Below are 19,446 nucleotides of genomic sequence, written 5' to 3'. Positions count from 1 at the left end.
ACAATCGTCGGCTTTGTCGTCGAAATGCTAGAACGTCATCTCCCATCCGTAGCTGTGGGACGGTAGGATATAGCAGCCGCTCGTATGATCGGGAAGGGTACAATCCTCTGCAGGTTTGAGCGTTCGGGGTGGAGGTTCTGTGAGAGACAAGTTGCACTATGAGCGCATCTCTCTCTGACGACTACTCCGGAGGGATGAGGTGCACCTAAACAGATGTATATCAGGGAGTACCTTACCGCAAACAGGCTCAACGTTTTCCAGAAGCTACTGACGGAAGAGAAAGGAGAAACTCGTACGCAGCGTTTTCAAATGCCGGTGAAGTGTTTTTCAAGCTCATGAAACGGGGAGTTAAAACATGGATAAATAACGTGTCAAGAGACTTCCGCGCCAGTTGAACCCGTCCGAACCTGAACTCAATTTCTGACCCGGTTCGGAAACTGAATATGCCTCTGGCTTGGCCGATCCGAGCACCACCTCGGCCTCAGCCCTGTCGAGGTCAAGGTTGTATTTGTGATGGGCCGGTTGGTCTGGCGTGTTGGCCTCGTGACAATGTTGATGAAATACCGTCACTGATGCGAATTTTGAGATCCAGCGTGCGAATGCACTAATTTCTCCTCATTTAGCCTGCACTGATGCTGTGAATGTCGTTGAAAAGGTGTCTGGTTGGGTGTCGTCGCCTCCTGCACTGGCCGACAAACCGTTGTCGACTCGCTATGCCGTCAGTTGCACGTGTTTGTTGCCTGCTTATGGTGTTCCATTTTTCATGTTGTTACTTGCAAAGTGGTGCTTTAATATAGGTATGCCCGTATTTGAAATTGGGTTCATAAAAATCATAATGGCCATGACGGCATAACAAACCATAACACAAATCGAATGCGATAAAAAGGTGCGTGCCTTCCAGAAACCCCTATACCTCCTTCCCCGATCATATTGGGACTTTGCAGGAGACACGCTCCGGGGACTGTAACAAACATTTTGTGGGTGCGGAATAGGGTTCTTAAAGAAATTTGGGCCACGGCAGCTCAGGAAAACAAGGTGATGTCGCCATACTTTTGCCCCCTCTTTTGGGTAGCTCTGAAAAACCTTGAGTCATGGGTAACGAGGGCCACTTATCATTGTTGAGCTGAGCGGCTTAGGCACATTTTCCACGTGGTCTCAATCCATGCACCTGCCAGCAACCATCAAACGCAACAGCTCAATGTCTTGAAGACGGTAGAAACCCATCTGAGAGGCGCACCAGACACGTCTAAGTTGGTAATCTACGACAACTTCAGTATGTTCTGCTGTGCGCCGGATACCTTGGCAAGGCTTTTACTGACTGCCGCAGGTCAAGGTTGTCGTACTTGTCGTAACACGTACTTGAAACGAGTGACCGACAGATTTGGACTCGCTGACGCCTGTCGACACGCTCATCTTGTTAACATCAGCTTTACTTTGGAGCGTGCCGGTGTAAGACGTATTATGTCCTTGCTAGCGAAACAGTTGCAGTTGCCAAGGGAATAAAACATAAACAGGTAAGATCAAGCATACCATGGGACCACAATATGCTGCAAGTCAGCTTAATGTCTATAGGGATGGGGGCGAGCCGGGTCCCCGAAATTTTGATAACTCTCCCCACGGCAATGAAGATTTTAAGCGGGGAATCCTTGAAATAGACCTAGCTAGATGCGAGGAAAAGAAAAACACAGTTGAATACACCGGCGCATTATTTGAAGTTTTAATGGAGATCGTGGAAGCTGTTAGCATTTCTGCCTGAAAGCACCTTGTTGCGCCCGTAAGGCGACGAAAGATTTTCTGACTCAGCAGGTGAAATACTCATACAGACACGAAGGAGATCAGACTTACGGGAGGTATGCATAGCGTGCAAGGTCAGGCGGGAGGTGTGACAAGAAGCAAAGGTTTGGCAAGCAATGCTGCTCAGTAGAGCCAGATGTATTAAGTAAAGTATGAAACCCACACGGTATTTCTTGAAATCACAATCACTTAATACGAAAGCTTATTGCTGATCACAGTCGGGAAGTAACGGGCCAAGCTAATATTATGAATGCCTGCGACCAGCACTTCGACAGACTACACAACCAGCAGGCAAGACGATCATTTGATCTAGGGTGCGTTTGAAGGATTTTTCAATGACCTAGACAGCCAAAGGCTGACAGGCCTAGACAAATATAGCATAAGTACGAGGAATCCCTACCTAATGCAGAATGTCGCGCTGCACTCAAGTTTATGGCTGGTAACAAGGCACCTGGTAAGTCAGGTCTCACAGAAGAGTTTTATCTGCTTCTGGGAAAGCATATGCTCACCTGCAGAGGAGTACGTTAACTTCACTTACCAAAAAGGTGATTTTTTGTAGCGTAGAGAAAAGGCCACGTCGCGCTGCTGCTGAAAAAGGTGGCCAGAGAGTACTTGCAAACAAGAGACACATCATTCTTCTTAACATTCTTTAAGAAATCATTCCGACGACGTTTGCCCAAAGGCTCGCGCAAGTTCTTGATCGCTGATAGCACCAGATCAGACCGGTTTAGCGTCAGAAAGAAATATTTCAGACAATTTGAGGGACTTATATCCGAAATTATGTTCTGTTGTAAGAATCATAGTTTGCCAGGTATTCTGATGAACCTTGATTATGCGTCTGCCTCCGATCCCATCGAGCATAATTTTCTCTGCAAAATACTTGGGCTGTTCACCATTGAAAAATCGTTCGTTCGATAGATAAAACTATTGCACTGGAGCGCAGGACTGCCGACCATAAACAACGGTCACCCGTCTGAATAGTTCAACCCAACCAGAACAGCAAAACAAGACTGTATTATGTCTGGCTTGTTATTCGCTCTGGCGGTGGAAACCTTTGCGTACAAACTTCGCGCGCACGAAGATGTAGTGGGAGAGCAGATAAATGGTTTTGAGATGGAGGTGTCTCAATATGCCGATGATGCGACCTTATTTGCGCGGGACCCTGACCCAGAACGCATGACGGTAGCCTTGCTAAGGGGCTCGGGAAATATCCGGTTTACTCCTCAACGTATCGAACACCGAGTTTGTTTGGTTGGGAAGATACCGAATAAAGGGTTATTCAATTTGTTGCGCAGCACCTAAGACGAAATTTACATCTGTCGAGGTGATATTTTACCGAAGCGATCAACTGTTTACAGGATAACATAGACCCACGAGTTTGCCGCACGAGAAACATAATGCATATGTGGGAGGAAAGAGACTTCAGCTTGAAGGTCATAAAAACACCCACTGAATCACTAATGGCTGCCCAGTTTTCCTTTTCGACACCTGTGGTCATTTGGCGCGATCCTTGATAGCTGGGAGCTTTCCGGCCTCCTGTGGAGGAGTAGACCACCGAAGGTAAAAAAGACGTATTTTGCCGGGCAATAAACCGGGGTGACATACGCGCAGTGAGTCTCATAAACCAAAACAAAATTTCGGAAGGGTACTTGATAACAAGACAAAATTTGAACATGGCGGGCGCACTCGTCCGATTTTACTTCCCTCTAGATATGTACTGTGCAAGGTACCTCAAGGGTTCTCTGTACACGAAAAGCCTGCAGAGGCTAGCTGAAGTCTCTGCGACCAGGACTGTCTTGCACAGGTTGCACGCACGTATGCTTGCATGTCCCAAGGGACCACGACACCTGTCACAATGCGTGATGGACAGAAAGGAAGGTACTTGATAACGTTCTATCGTGAATGTCACGTCTGAGTGATGGCTCCATGATTGTTTGTGAATAAATTTGCATGCATCACGTCCTAGACTGATATAACTAATTTTGGTTTTGATTTAGAATCAAAGCAGTTACTGGCAAACGAAATGTAACCCGTTTTTGGGCAGGAACACAAGGCAGCTCAAGTTTCCTTGTTTTAAGCATCGCACACACACCGGTCCAATACTTCAGATTTTAAAGAGTAGCGCTTCACTTCTGTATGAGGTCACACGCGCCAATAACACTACCGAGACTACTAATGTACCAAAGCAGTCCGACTGTCGCGTACTTAAATGTGAGTGATTGATTATGACCTAGGTCCTAAGCCTCTCAGTTTTTAGAGCCCCAACGCCATTAGTCAGGTGACAACAAGACCAAGTTGACACAACAAGCCCTGGCCACTCGGGATTTATTTGGAGTATGACGTCATCACGATTGCTGGCAAACAGGGTCGAAATTACTTAACCTCGCAGAGGTCACTAAACCTTCCATAACCTTGCAGAGGTCACTAAACGAACGCTAGTAAGACACGAAGAGACGCTTAGTATATTCCTATGAAGCGTACTTCTGGCAAAGATACGCGTTATTTGTGCTTTTTAAGCAAAACGTCCCCAACCCGGCACCACGAAAGAGGTCATGGATGACATACCATCATGCTCAGAAACTTCAAATATTCATAAGATGTGTGAAAATGATTAGAACTTAGGTGTCGTATGCTAGGTGACGCAAACAAGCAATGCCAGGATCATCCACCACAACATTCAGATGCTATTCTGGAAACTTTAGGCGAGAGTTAGCATTCGGTTGCATGATGCTGTTTTTACAGCCTGTATTCCTCCAGGTTCACATGGTGAGTTCGTTCCGGGCCGATCCGCACTGGCACGACTGCCCGCACAACTGCCGGCTCAGATGAAAGGTACATAAGTTAGAGCTCGACAAACTGGATGTCCACCAGTATGTATGGTCCACAAACAACTTTAATGTACCATGAGTGTTCTAGTAACACACGTTAGTTGTTAATGTCCAAACTTAGTGCTGCGACACGCTCACTTTGTATTTCGCTGGAGTTGGTAACTGCACTTACGTGTTCGATAGCAGACAAACACTAGACAATTTCACCTGAGATCGGTCCATTGACACAACAGCATGGCCCATGGCGAAATGCTTATGATCCTTTGACACCGAAGTCAAGTCCCGAAGAGAGATAAATTGCAGCGTAGTATGGGGCGTCACTGACATGGGAATCAAATGGGCCCATGTTGAAAACAGCAACACGTGATAACATTGCAGAATTTGGACTGAAAGGCCTGTTATGCAGCATATTTTGCAAGATTTAGGAGTGAACACCGCAATTTTCTGCCAATGTGCACGGGAAAGTAAGTTCAGCTGCGCTCATTGCTATATTTCACCCTCGCCCTACAAGTTGGGCTCCAAAAGTCCCCTAAGGTTTTTCCGGAATAACTTCTGAATAACTTTCAGCATGGTGCTAAAAGTCTGGTGGCCTGGCTTACATCCCTTAAACGCAGGCGTAAATTTGGAGTTTATTGATGTATATATATATATATATATGTGCACCTACACCTGACCCTCCCTCTCTCTCTCTATCCTTCTTTTTTTAGATTACAATTATCAAGCAAGTCATTGATAGTTTAATACGATGCTACTTGATGTATACATCAATATTCGATCTCCGAAGTCGATCCAAATACCGAGCCAATATTATGTTCTGAAGCATACGAAAGTGCAACGTACTCTTACTTAACGAGCAGCGTCAGGTGCGGCGAAATACAAAGCGCCACTCTTTTTCGCTTCACAGCTTATTTTTCTGAATTTACAGCAAAAAAAAAATCCCTCCACCACTAGCATTCAAGTCAATTCCAATTTCTACCCCTGGTGTGAAACACGCTCTAGAGATTAGTTCTAGCATCACAGGCATGGGGCATGTTTTGCTACTAAGTTCTCTTTTTTCAAATTGGTTTGAAACTGCACCGATGCAAACTCGATAGAATGTGATAGACGATAGTTAAGAGCTGTTGAGCCGGAAATGTAAGGAATTGAAGGGCAAGTAAAATGATTCAGTTGAGGTGTTTTGAATCAACAATTATTGCTTAAAGGAATGGTGAGACAAAGTAGGCGTTAGATCGCTTGCTGCATTCGAACCGGACAGAGTGAAGGATGATTGCATTCGAAGTGCCCTTTGCATGAGAAGTTTAAAAACGCTAGATTTAAAACCCATATTTCAATCCTGTCCGGGAGACAGTGATGGCTTGGGTATGGATTCTCGCCAAGGGGCCGGCTCAACCATCTGCGCAACGATTTCTTCGCCCCGTGCCCCGCCGAACACCTGCTCCGTGGCCATTGCAACTGCGCCATGATGTCACCTGCTGGCCAGTATTAACTCGGCAGTCATAAATAACCCCGATAACAACTGGCCAGCGGCCGGCGGCCGGCGGGCCGGGCGGCTCCTGGCGACGGTCGCCAGAGCCGCCTGGCGGCGGCCCGCCAGCAACGGCGACGGCAGCGGGCGGCGGCGCCGTCACCGCCAGTCGGACGGCGCCGCTGAGGTCGCGGGGAGGGAGGAGGCCGCCGGCCGCGCGCCGCGACGCAGGCCGGTGTAGGTGACGGTGCTCGCGCCCGGAGAAGCGTCAGACGAGCCGCACTGGACGGCACGACGCGCCCCGGCGGCGGCGATGGCGCGGTGAGGTAGGTCGCGGCGCCCGCGGGGCTCATGCTCGCCAAGCTGAAGCCTGCAGGGCTGGGTCTTTGCTCCTCTCTTTGGCGGTGAGCCCAAACTTTGAGCGTAGGAATGAGTGACCATGGAATTGGTCTGATGTGCCCAAGGGCTTGATTTAATGGAATAGATGAGCGTGCACCCTGGCGAGTGATCCCCAGTATGCTTATCAAAACACAGTTGCTAAAATATGTTGCTGAAACACAGTTGCTATTGCTATATGCTTTCTAAAAGCGCAAAAATCCAGAGTGTTCTTTAGGAGTGAAGCAGGTAAATATTCAACTTAAACGATAAAAACGTCTCTTTACCACGGGAGCACAGTGTCTGGCACTGTGTGTGTAGCACGGGAACACAGTGCCAGTCCCCTCGCTTCACTATCACCCGGCCGCCAAACTTCTCGAGCACTTGTGGTCTTGCCTCTCGAGCTCGAGAAACCCGCCCGCTAAAATGGACGTACCAGATCGCGGGGCACTGCACGCCCCACCCTACGACTGGTCTCAAGCCAGCTCGACCGATGGCGGCTACTTGAGGGTCCACTCGGCATTATTTTGCTAAAGCTTCCTTTCCACAAGTTAGAGATCATAAATGCCACCATCAAGCCATCAGCCCTGATTCCGCGATTTGCGGGTTGTTTTGAAATGCCGATAGCCCGATTTCATAGTCCATTGGACCAAACGAGATATATGAAGTGAGCAGCTATTACAAGCCATGATTGTGGAAAATCTGCTCAAGTACATTAAAAGCGTCACCCAATCGTCACCAACGAGCTCAATGTTTAAAAGCTTTAATCCGAAGGCTTTCAGCGGATTCTGGGGGCTAACGCCTGGCAGTACTTCTGTGACCAGTACCTCTCGGTCACGTATTTCCTGGGCAATAGTATAATTTTGCTGCGAAAACTCAGCGTGGTCAGCTCGTTTCACCGTCCGACTTCACCTGACCTTAGCGCAGCCATTATCACCGGCCGCAGACAACATCTGTCAGGGGTAAACGGGGAGCGCATGAAGCGACTCGAACCCACCCCGCCAAGGGTCGGTGAATCGGAAACCCAGCGCTCTAACGAACTGAGCTATCAGAGCGGCAATGTGACGGGCCGGGCAATTACACTGGAATGTCTGGAGATGAAGTCCCCGATCCTGCTCGCGAGGAGAGCTCCAAGCGGCTTTTCAACTAGTGTCCCTCTGTCTGGACATCAGCTGAAAAAACAACGATCATAGTCATTGACTCGAAACTGCTGACGGAAAATGCCGAAAATAAACTGGATTGCATACATGTCACACGCATAATGGTTTATCCTGAAATGTTTTCAAAAATACCATTACGTTCTAAGTGTCATCTTCCCTACAAGTGACTGATGGAAAATATGATCTTTCCGCTATAGAGATTATAGGCAATGCTTCGGTGAGCGGCTTGCACTATTATAAGGAGCTGGACCTGATACAAAGTCGGTTTCAATTGAGATTGGGGCAAAGAAAGTACGCCACTGCCTCAGTGATGTCGGGTTCAGTGAGGCTTTGCTGCAGATAAATTTTTTTTTTGAGAATCATAACTTAAATCTCTTTTTATAAAGAATGATATTAGAGAATTTCTGCCGTGGCGAATCCGTTAACAGAAATGTTGCTCGAAGCGAAACAAGCAAGGATGATTTGAAACACCGATTCCTGAACGATGGCCGCAACAACATATGGTGGTGTTGTTCTTTCATGGAAGGACATAAATACAGCTTGCTATTTGCATCGATGCAATGACATGAAATGATGAGCTGTGACCAGCCTGGCATGATACACGTTAAAACTAGGCTAACATTGCAAGAAGTTCTGCGGCATATATGCGTGCACGTATACAAAAAAGCCAGATTTACCGCTTATAAATACAAAACATACATGCATGTAGAACAAAGTAGTTTAAACCTTTCACATTTATAGTTAGGTAAAGAAACATGGCGAGACAGTATTTTCAGCCACCGAAATATGCAATCGTTTACTAACCTCATTGAATTCTCGTCCTGACTTAAAGGGTAAGTTGAATATAAGTGCCTCATGGGGAAATGAAAGTGAGGGTCTACATGCTGTGAATAAGCTCGTATATTAACATACCTGTATTTTATGAGTATGTATGGGTGGCCCGCCTTTTACTTGGTCACAAAGCGCATAGCTGTGACATAGCTATACATTCGGTACAATACCTAGGGCGCGTTCTTTCGTTATAATCTTGGGTTGTTCCAGAATCCCGTGATTACATAAAATGCAATGTAATCTCGGCATCCCAGGATTAGAAACTGTTACCCTAGCACCTAGCACCAGGACACCCAGAACTGCTATCCCTCGCAGGGGTCTACATGAGTACCAGATACTGATGTCTATCCACGCAAACAGTAAAACACTCTCCGTTTTTCATCAGCGATGCCAATCGTGCGTTGATGTTAACAAATTCATCACACATTCTCCCAAACGCACACATGACCGATACAAATCTATCATTTATTGCGCAAGATGATGCATTCAAATAGCATATAACGAGCCATATCTTTCACTACCACTCAACGCCATCATAACTCATTAGCCGTACGGAAAGAAGACAGTTTCGTGCTTATGGTACGGTCGGAAACACAGCTGTCTTTATCTCAGTTAGTGCGTCTCTATCCACAGCTGTTTGCCAGATGTGCATCACAACACCAAGCGAAACAAATAAGGCTGAGGGCTGAAACAGATGCGATAGAGGACCGGAAAGTTGGACAGCAAAACAGTTCAATGCGCTTGTGCAAGCAGCCGGAAGAAAATTCGCTTCATCAGCATGCACCACTGATGACTCGAAACAGCTTTGGTTTACTCGTTGACTAAGCAGGGTACTAGCGATATATGAACCGGTAAGCACTTTCCGCATTATCTCCTGCAGCAGCAGTCCACATGCGGTACAGCTGAGATCATTTTAACGCATAACATCACAACCCAATGGCGAAACCGACTCTCGCTTCTTACGGAGCAGCTGCTTAAATGCGAGGGAATGAATTGCAGACAAACGTCTCCTGTAATGTTTGCACGCATGCTGTTCTAGCTCCAACGCGTCACGTTTATTTGCGCAGCGTTGCAGACGACATTTACACCTGTCTTTCACCATTCGATCACCAGTCTATCACCATTCGATCATCAGGCTATCACCATTCGATCACCAGGCTATCACCATTCGATCACCAGGCTATCACCATTCGATCACCAGGCTATCACCATTCGATCACCAGGCTATCACCATTCGATCACCAGGCTATCACCATTCGATCACCAGTTTATCACCAGTCGAGCTGGGACGAGGCAGGAAAATCCAGCTCTCATTTACAGTGGTCATTCGGGGAGCAGCTCGACCTCGTTAGACATGAGCTACGGAAGTCGGTTGTCAATCAGCTGGTTACCCAGCAGGATCCAGTTATCTAGTTCACTGTAGCCAAGCAGGGCTTGCAGCGATAGTTGAACTCATGCTCCAGCACCAGTGAGCAGGAAACCAAAGGTTAACGGCTCTTCCAATCAGACCGATATGGTTTTTCTGCTGTTAACTGGGGCGTAATGCTTTCCGTTCAGCATTTACTGACGATGGTACCAACTGGAGCAAACATGCGCTTTGACGCTGAGTGGCACACAACCTCACATTGCCTTACATTGTTTTTTCCGTCTGTGGTCTGCTTGGCTGCGGTCTATGGAACACCAGACTTTACCCTTCACGAAAAGTGCGACGGCCTGTCGCCACTGTATGATCTCATTGTCTCCATCGACCGTAACGAGCGTCACAACTTGCGCAGCAGTTCATCTTCTCTTGAAAGAAAATAACGATTCTAAAGCATACACTGCATTCAAAGAACGGAGCATCACATTAAAGTCTGACGGACCGTTGATTGACAGGCTTCGGAGTTCACCGTTTGATGAAGCACAGGCTAACTCTTGCCACCACGCCACGTAGTTCCTTAGTTTGGCAATTAACGCACATATTCCAGCGCCAGTTTCCGACGGGAAGCAAAGTTCGGGTTCTTGTCAGGCTGAGATCAGGGCTTTAAAACTTTTGCCGAATGCGGAGTGGCGGCCACGAATCATCGTGCTAAAAAAGCCTCGAGAAGCACAACCCAGAGATCCCAGGCACAGGGAAAGGCTGTTCACTCACTGCACTGCTCTTCAGCAGCCGCCGTAGATCGTTAGTAATGATGAATGATGACCGGCACAGAAAAGAGGGTTGTGAGTAAGGCCTACTTTAAATCGAGTCACAACGCATTGCGCGAGCTGACAATCACATTGTTTCGGCGCCAGGCCACGCCCCCGCACTGAGCACAGACCCTCTCATTCCGTAGTGCAATCACTGAGCACAGGATCTCTCACCCCGCAGTGTAATCATTGAGCGCAGGCCCTCCCAACCGCCGTACAATTACTGAGCACAGGCATACAATCACTAAACACAGGCCTTCTCACCGCGCTGTGCAATCACTGAGCACAAGCTCTCTCAGCCCGCAGCGAAATCACTGAACACGGACCCTCTCACCCCGCAGTGCAATCATTGAGTGCAGACCCTCTCACCGCGCAGTGCAATCACTGAGCACAGGCCCCCTCACTCCGCAGTGCAATCACTGAGCACAGGCCCTCTCAACCCGCAGTGCATTCACTGAGGGCAGACCTTCTCACCCCGCCGTGCAATCACGGAGCACGGGCCTTCTCACCCCGCAGCGCAATCGCTGAGCACGGCCCTCTCACCCCGCAGTGCAAGCACCGCCGAGCGCCATTCTCAGCGGCATTTCGTTTGCTCCTTGCCGACCAAAACAGAACGGCGTACATTATTTGTTTACCGCGGCCAGGCGGGCTATCTGCCTCCAGGGCCATCTTGCACTGCATCCGCCGACGGCCAACAGCGGCGGCAGACCGGCGCCTCGCGCGCGGGTCACTACCCGCCGCTCGCACGGCCGGTCGGTGGGGGGGGGGGGGGCGGCAGACTGGCGCCCTGCTCGCGGACCACTCCCCGCCGCTCGCACGGCCGGTCAGCGGGGGTGGGAGCGGCGGCAGACCGGGTCTTGCGCGCGGACCACTCCCCCCTCGCACGGCCTGTCGGGGGGGGGGGGGGGGGGGGCGGCAGACTGGCGCCCTGCTCGCGGACCACACCCCGCCGCTCGCACGGCCGGCCGGTGTGCTCCGTGATGCCGGGATGTGCTCAGCTCGTGATCCCAGGCTAGCGCTGGCGGCGCGGCGCATGACTGCAGGAGAGGGGAGTGGCGCGCCCAAACGTGGCTGTGGCGCTTGCTTGGTCGGGTGCTGAGGCACAGAAGGCACGCCCATCCGCCCATGAACAGGAAACATGTTTTCCCTGAGAGCGCTTGATTTGACGTGCGCATTGCGAGAACAAAGTTGTTTTGCTGCACACGCAGCAATGCATTCATTTTGCGTTTTTAAGGTAGCCTGGATTGGAGTTGCCCACACCCAAGCTTTTGGTAGAATTTCATAGATCTGTTGTGTCGTACGGATCATGGAGTGAAACTAATTGAATGGCAAAAACATTCAATTGCTTTCACAGATCTTTTGGTCAAAATTGTGATTAACTCCAAAGGTTTTATTCGGAGAGCTACAGGTGACTGTTTGTGTACAGTGCAATACAATACAGTGGTGGCCTACAACACGCCGTTCCTTTTCTTTGCTTCATGGAAATAAGTTCTGAAATACTGAAACACCCTAAAATCGTTTCGCACACAACTTTCCTTGAACTCTTATTGCCAGTGTTGTTTATTACCGTGATTGTTTGTTACTTTAAGAATGCCTTATTAGATGAAACACTCTTGAGATTGTATAGCCATCTGCTGGCATTTGTACCGCAATGTTAGCACACCAATGCTATATTGCTTTGTGTGGTGAAACGGCAAAATTAAAGGTATTGGACGTGCTGAAACAATTCACTTTTGGTGTTTAATCGTTCGTCAATGATAGAGCCATCACGTCTTATCACGTTTCCGCGTAATAAAAGGGCTCCACCACGTTGAAATTAGATGATGCCCTGCACAGAGTGGGACGAGCGAGATCATAACAGAAGTAGGATTTATCAAATTTGGTTATGTGAGCGGAGCCAAAACATAAGCTAATGGGGCATTGTGTAGATGATGTCAAAATATAAGCTAAAGAAGCCTGACACCATGGGAACCCCGCATCAGTTTATGTGATCGAGGTGTTGGAGAGTTAGGCCGCTATGAGAAATAAGCAGGCGGAGGTCCATCTTCCGTTTTGCCACATGTACCGCTCGCGCGAAACCCAAACACCCCAGACAAGTATTGTCCATAGCCCGACGGGTTGCACGCGTGCGTTATTCTCATGGTGAAGTTGGACTCGGCTTAGGCCGTATTGTGCTAGGGTGAGAACCGCTTACAGAGAGCGACACTGGCCACGCTCCGGTCGTTTACTGCTGCCGAATGGGTCGAGCAGTGTTGAGAACAAACAGTGAATTGCGAAAGACACCTTCGTCTGCGTCGCACAGCTGGTTTCACGTCCGAACCTGTCACGGCCGCCGGCACCGGACGCCAGCCCGTGACACCCCCTCCCCCTCCCCAAAGCGGGCGCCCGCGCGGTTTGCCCGCGATCGCCCGCGGTCAGCTGCATTCGTCCGCCCATACGGCCGTCAGCACGGTTATCCGTCCAGCCGTGGCAGCACCACCAGCCGCCCCCTCCTCTTTCAAAAGGATCTGGTCTCGTGCCGTTGCGGCGCCGGGTCGTCAAGATCGCTCCAGGTTTCGACGGGCGTAGTGCTCCTGTTCCGCACCAGGAGGTTTTACGCTCGCCGTGTTCTGAAGAGCTTGCATACAAATGTTACGAGCTTTGTAAAGTGATCTTTTGAACCATTGTAGTTTTTGTTGCTGCAGCTGCTTGCAGTTACGATGAGTGGTTAGGCCTTGGCTGGTATAAAACCTCCGGGAAGTGTGGAGACCGACCCGGGTCGTTCATGCTGCATTATCGATCATGCTTCAAACAACACTTGTCCTGCCTGCTTTTTCGGTTGTAAGAATGAAGTGAAATACAGATTAACAGGTGATTTAAGTACTTTTCCGAAGGAATTGCAGTTGTAAGACATTGGGAGTACTTTCCAATCGCTTTCAGGTAATTATTCATGTCTAGCTTTGTCATTCTGTGATTGATATTTTAAACTATAACAAATATTTTATTGAAAAAGAACACTGCTTTCCACTGCGCTGAAATTAACCCAAGCACGGTCCAGCCCAGTTTTAACCGTCGCGAATCGCATGAATGACACATGCTGACGACCTTCACGGGCGACACCGCAAAAACTGTCGCCAAGTCAGCAGCGTGCACCCGGGAGTTTCGCTCTCAGCGTAGAGCGCTGCGGGGCCTGATCCGCTGGGGCGCACTGTCACTGCGAGCACGCCCCGGCCAATCGCGGTCCTTTGTGACGCTGTCGGCGCCTCTGATTGGCCGGTTTTTGCCGAGCTGTCGCCGGACGTGCCGGATGTCTGGGCCGGCGGTCGGCCGAGTTTGGTGGTGTGACGCGCCGGCCGCACAACTCGGAGGCGGCGCACTGCCGGCAGGGCGACGTTCTCGGAACAGGCGCTGCCGCCGCCGGCGCGGTCAGCGCGTGGCCGGCCGGGCGTGGCGGCCGGTCGGCGTCAGTGGCTCTGCCGGACTTCCTGCAGCGGGCCCGGCCGCAGCCGGTGCTGTGGTGCGCCGACCCGCACCACCGCACCGCACCGACAGGCTGGACCCGTCCTCCCGCTTAGTTAGAATAGCTTATTTCCAGGGCAATTTAGTCTGGCATGCTTGGTGGAACAATCGCACTCTGTATTCATCCGTGCCATTGGTGTCATATGCAGGAATATTATTGGCTGTTTCAGAACGCTGCAGGGAATTTAGTTATGTTGATTTGTGCGAGTATTATTGTCCGTAGGAAATATGTGCCTATTAATGCAGTATGTTCCCCAACACTTTTCCCTAGTAACTCCTCGCTTATTTCTCTTCACCATCATATCCACTTGGTATCTCAGACATTTCCAATCAACCTTGAACTTCTACAGTAGAACTGACGACGAAGCTGTTGTTCATAACGCCCTCGGTCGATCCCAACAGCTGCGCAGTTTCGCCACAGCAGTGCTCTGACCCGTAACCGGCTGGCACAGCTCCGTTCTAGCGCTGCTACCACCAGCTTCTCGGCTGCCAGCAGGTCACTGTCGAGGAATGCTGGCGGCCGACTGCAGGTCAGGGCGGCCGGCCTGCGTGGTCCAGCCACGAGTCTGCCACCGCGCAGGCGTCACGTGGGCGTCACGCCGTCGCCGACAACGCTCATACCGCAGCCATCATTCCGATGGCGATTTACAGCAGCTGCGCTGGTGCACTTAGCTGGGGTGTTCCACATCTGTTTGTGGTACTTTAATAGCCATCTTGACGACCCTTCAGTGCAACTCACAGCTCTGCCCTTCACAAGATCTAAATCCCTTTAGTTTCTGAGCTGCACGCTGCGAAAATGGGGAGAGTGTTTCGGGGAGAATATTTCCAGGTCACCTTGACATTCATAGCGCCATAATAGCGTTATTCAAATCCTGCCTTTCCATAAGCCATGAGGTTATCAAGCCGGAGAAACATGGTGTAGTCGAATCGTCCAAATCTGGCGTTCGTAATCACGATTTCCAGAAAAAATGACCGCCAATTAGCTCTCCCTGTTATGCAAGGTACGATGACGTGATCAAACAAGCACACATGGAGAAGCATATTTGCTATATGTAGAACTTATGCTGTCGAGAGCGGTCTTTTCTACTTGAAAGCAAAACACATCACACATAGACAAGCATATTTACTACATATAGAAATGGTGCTGTCGAGAGCAGTCTTTTCTACTCAAAAGTAAATCAACAGTTGTATGTGAGCTGGTGTCACCCTATCCGATGCATGCCTTACTATCTTCAAATGTGAAGCATTCCCTTCTAGTGCCAGCCCGCGCCGACTCCGACGTCTACGACGACGTCCTTCCGGAACGACACCGGTCCGGCGCGTGGCACGGAAGCAGGAGTTCGTGTCCGGCCAGGCCCGGCGTTCATCTGATATACAGCGCACGTCAGACAGCGACTTCCGACTCCTCCGTCCGAGCGGTCTCGGCGCCCCGATAAGCTCGTGCTCCTCACCACGCACGCGCTGGAGATGACCTTTCACCCGTCGCGTGCGGGCGGCCCCTTTGTTCGGGCGGCCTCGCCGGGACGGCGATCGGCCGCTGTGTGCCGTTCGGGGAGTCGCGCGCACCCGGCGCCCGGCTGTGTTTGTGTACTGGCCCGCGGCAGGACAGCTCTGCCGCGAGCCAATCAAACGAACCCGGCCGAGGACGCGGCGCGAACATGCCGCAGCTGATTGGCGGCGAGCGGGTTCCGCAAACGGCAGGACACGCGTCGAGAATTCCCATCGGCTGCGTTTCGGCTCCCTTGTGCCAGTTGGCACTAGTTTCTGCAGTGACGATGGTCGCAGGTAACCGTTTAGTGCGCTGCCCGCTGTAAGAAAATATCTCTGGGATACGTTCAAGCCAAGGCCAAAGCGGCATTATTGATTCCTAATTTTATTTTTTTATGACACATAACGTTGATTATGGCCATCAACCCTCAGCCATAACTTTGACATCGATAGCGCTGTGTGGCGCTGGGCGTCTCGGTTCGGCGCGGTCCACCCACGCCTGCAGCGCCTCGGGCGGCTGGCCCTGGCCCACGTGTGCCAGTGGCGCGGCCTCCCCCGGCCCCGCCGCCGCCGGTGTGTTGGCACCGGCTATCACCTGCGTGCGGGGATTGATGACTCCTCGGGGGGCGACTGACGACAGCCGCCCCCACCGAGGACTGATAAACGCCAGCCCACTGCCGCCGCCGCGGCCCGCTGCCGCGTTTGCCGTTGCCAACCAGCTTTGTGGGGCAGTGATGAATGTTCGCGGGAGCTCTTTATTAAGCATACTTACTGTCTTGACCGCCTTGTTCCAGTCATCAACCCAGAGCGCGCTCGACCCACCGCGGCGATGTTTTCTGACGCTGCTGATCTGGCGGCGGGGCCAAGCGTTTTTGTCGGGTGTTTTTGAGAGACGCAGCGTGCACCGTATATCCCCGGACGTCCGTGGCGCGCCAGCGTGCGCCGCGTCTGCCGACTCACACCTTTGGCCGCCAACAGCCGTTACATGACCCGATGTGCGCCGCGGTGGCGTCTGTTTCGACAGCTCGCATTAGAACGCGGCCCGACGCCCGTCTGTTTCGGACAGGTTGTCTCGGGGGAGGGGGGGGGGCGGTGGGGGGGGGGGGGGGGGGGAGGACAGTCGCCGCAGCGACCCGGGGATGTGGCCGGATAGTCGACACCTGTTCTAATTGGCACATCTGGGGGCGCGAATACGGGAGCTGGGAGGGGGGGGGGGGGGGCATTCGGCGGTGAACCACAAACAAGAGCATGAACGCGGAGAGGCCCTGGGTGCATGTGAAGAAGAGGAAAACGTTATCATTGACATTTTAATGCTATGCGAGTCCTGAGACAAAGAAAAGTCTTGCATCATTAACATAAATCCGTTTTGTGGTCTTAACTGCTCGTCGAGTAACCGCAACGAACACGGAACTTGTTAAGGAGCCGTGACAGTTATTTCCCGTGTTGGCTCAAGTCAGCAGCATTCCACAGCGTTTACCACTGCAGCACGGTTGGTGCCACCAGTTACACATCCCTGCTCGTCGACAGATGTGACACAAAATGTTTTTTTGCATGTTTATACGACCTGCCATATGGAATCAAGCTTTGATTCGTGAAGCACATTATATCTCCATTTAAATGCAAGGAGACCTGCGACTATTAGACGTCTGGCACAGCTGTATGGACTGCTGTAGCTAACAATGTTTGTAGCACTATGTTAATAATAATATTTGTAGCATTGCAGCACCAGCAATATTTGTGCAGCATTTGTTATTTGTGTGTGCGCCTGTGCCGCATAGCATCCTATATTCATCGTGACATGATACCACTCATGCTCACCTGTTATTGGGTAACGATGTGTAAACAATAGTTTGCTTGGTTTGCGATTGTGTGTCTAGTGCGGATTGTTGTCGAAATTCGGCAAAATCCAGATATGACCCCAATCCTTTACGCTCCAAGCGTGTTTTGTTGGATCGAATCCAAGCCGTTCAAGGCAGATCCGGCGCCGGACGCAGCTTCGATTATGGATGACGGTTGAGCTTAGATATTTGCATCAAAGGCGGGGCCGTCTTTTCGCCACGACCATCCGCCCTTCGTTCCCAAACACTGCCGAATTATCCATCCTCAAACATGGCAGACTGGCAACCCATGTGTCGCGTTAGCAATGCTCTCAATATTCCCCATGGTGCTCTCTCTCTCTCTCTCTTTCTCTTTCTCTCTCCCATTCTTCATTTGGGAAGCTCCACGTGATGCTTTATTACCGTGATCTCCCACACTACATTAAGCAATGAAGGTTGCTGGAATGTATATACTCCGTGGAATAACTGAACGTACAGCGTTGTGATCGGGTGCAAAAAAGCGCCTGAGGAACCACTTGGCATATGTAATAACCAATGAAAACGGGTGGAGCATATGATTTTGATAAGCCTGATACCTTTGCTTTTGACTACTTGTAAAGGAAATCCAGTTGTCACTGGGAAACTGTGTTTCGATTTCGCACAGGGTAGCAGGAAATGGACCCCACAACATAGCTTTTTGGAAGCACTCTATCTTAATGCCTTTAAAAAAGAAGCGCGACGCACGTTGCCACGAATTCTTTTGAGTACAACCAGCGAGTGCAGATGTCATATTGGCACTCAGGGCTCGTGGCATGACGGGGCCTCGAACCGGGCTTCCCACGCGAGGGCCGAAGGCGCTAACCACTTGACCATTACGCTCCTCGTTTTTTTCCACACCAGATATCAAAGATGTAGCTTGCCAAATACTTTGGGAGGCTGAACAAAAACAATTGACTACACCTTCCCCCTTCCCCCCCCCCCCCCGAAGAAAAACAAGATCCTAAATCTTCCCTCATTTAACACACATTGTTTCTAAACATGGGATGTGATCAAGCCAAAGCCGGAGGTGGGAGAGAGGGCGCTCCCACAACTGAGTATGAAACCACAGCCCTGCTAGATATCAATCAGGGACACGTATTTCTCCATGTGAAACGAACAACGTGATACCGGTCGTAAGTGCTGTTACTATGTGGGTGTTGCCAGATCATACACAAGGAGAGCCCGTCATATTTAAAAATCATTGCAAATCAGCCGTGACATAACACTTTTGACCACGCCCCCTGCATGATTTGAGCAGCAGGAGGCACGCCGAAATCGGTTCCGGGGGGGGGGGGGGGAACTCGGAAACAAATTCACAGATCGGAGGGCTGTGAATGGTCTTTTTGCTACAACACTATTGCTCGTGTTGATATTGGCCACAGCGAGTCAGACGAACGCTTCTGTGTTTTTCATGGCGCAATCTGTCACGGCTCAGGTCACGTGGTGTGGTGCTCCAGACCGACCTCGTGAACCATGATATCGGCGGCTTCCCATGTTGTTGGTGTGACTGTGGATGGGACAGCGTTCGGACCGCCAACCGATTCGTGAATAATATAGTTGCAAGCACGGATCAGTTGTTTCACGTTTCGCCTGTTCTGGTTGCCAAAATCGCCGTCAAAATGTTACGCCAGTCCAGAAAAACACGATCTGTGGGTCTGGATAATTATCTAACTTTAGCAGTGTCGCACATACAGCGAAGTTGCAGTATCCCCCCACATGTGGTGGATATCGGTGGATATTGTTTCTATCTTAGATGTGTAATACTACTGCGATCTACCAATACTGCTTCCCTTGTTTCTTATCTAATGGTACTAGACTACTTTGGTGTCCATAGTCAGGGTGAATCCATGATTTACATCCCAAATCACGCGGCGGAACGAAGACATCTACCTGCACTTTTGCGAGTTCACTTGTCTGTTTCTACTCCGTCAAAGTATTCTGCTTTCATGTTCCTGTGGCACTGGGACGTCCACATCCGTAGC

General features: G+C 50.3%; 1 protein-coding gene across 1 annotated transcript in view; it reads left to right on the top strand.

Moving 5' to 3' along the window:
- Positions 1–6,275: 6,275 nt before the first annotated feature.
- The window catches only part of LOC119101183 (potassium voltage-gated channel subfamily KQT member 5), a gene marked incomplete at its 3' end in the record, with an annotated part of 82,327 nt that continues 69,156 nt past the window's right edge, over positions 6,276–19,446 (top strand). Inside the window, 1 exon segment of the mRNA XM_037224462.1 lies at positions 6,276–6,413.

Source organism: Pollicipes pollicipes, unplaced genomic scaffold (assembly GCF_011947565.3).
Source record: "Pollicipes pollicipes isolate AB1234 unplaced genomic scaffold, Ppol_2.1 Scaffold_4881;HRSCAF=5763_pilon_pilon_pilon, whole genome shotgun sequence".
NCBI lineage: Eukaryota > Metazoa > Arthropoda > Thecostraca > Pollicipedomorpha > Pollicipedidae > Pollicipes > Pollicipes pollicipes.
Note: the sequence above shows the minus strand (reverse complement) of the source record. Positions and strands in the feature narration are given on the sequence as shown.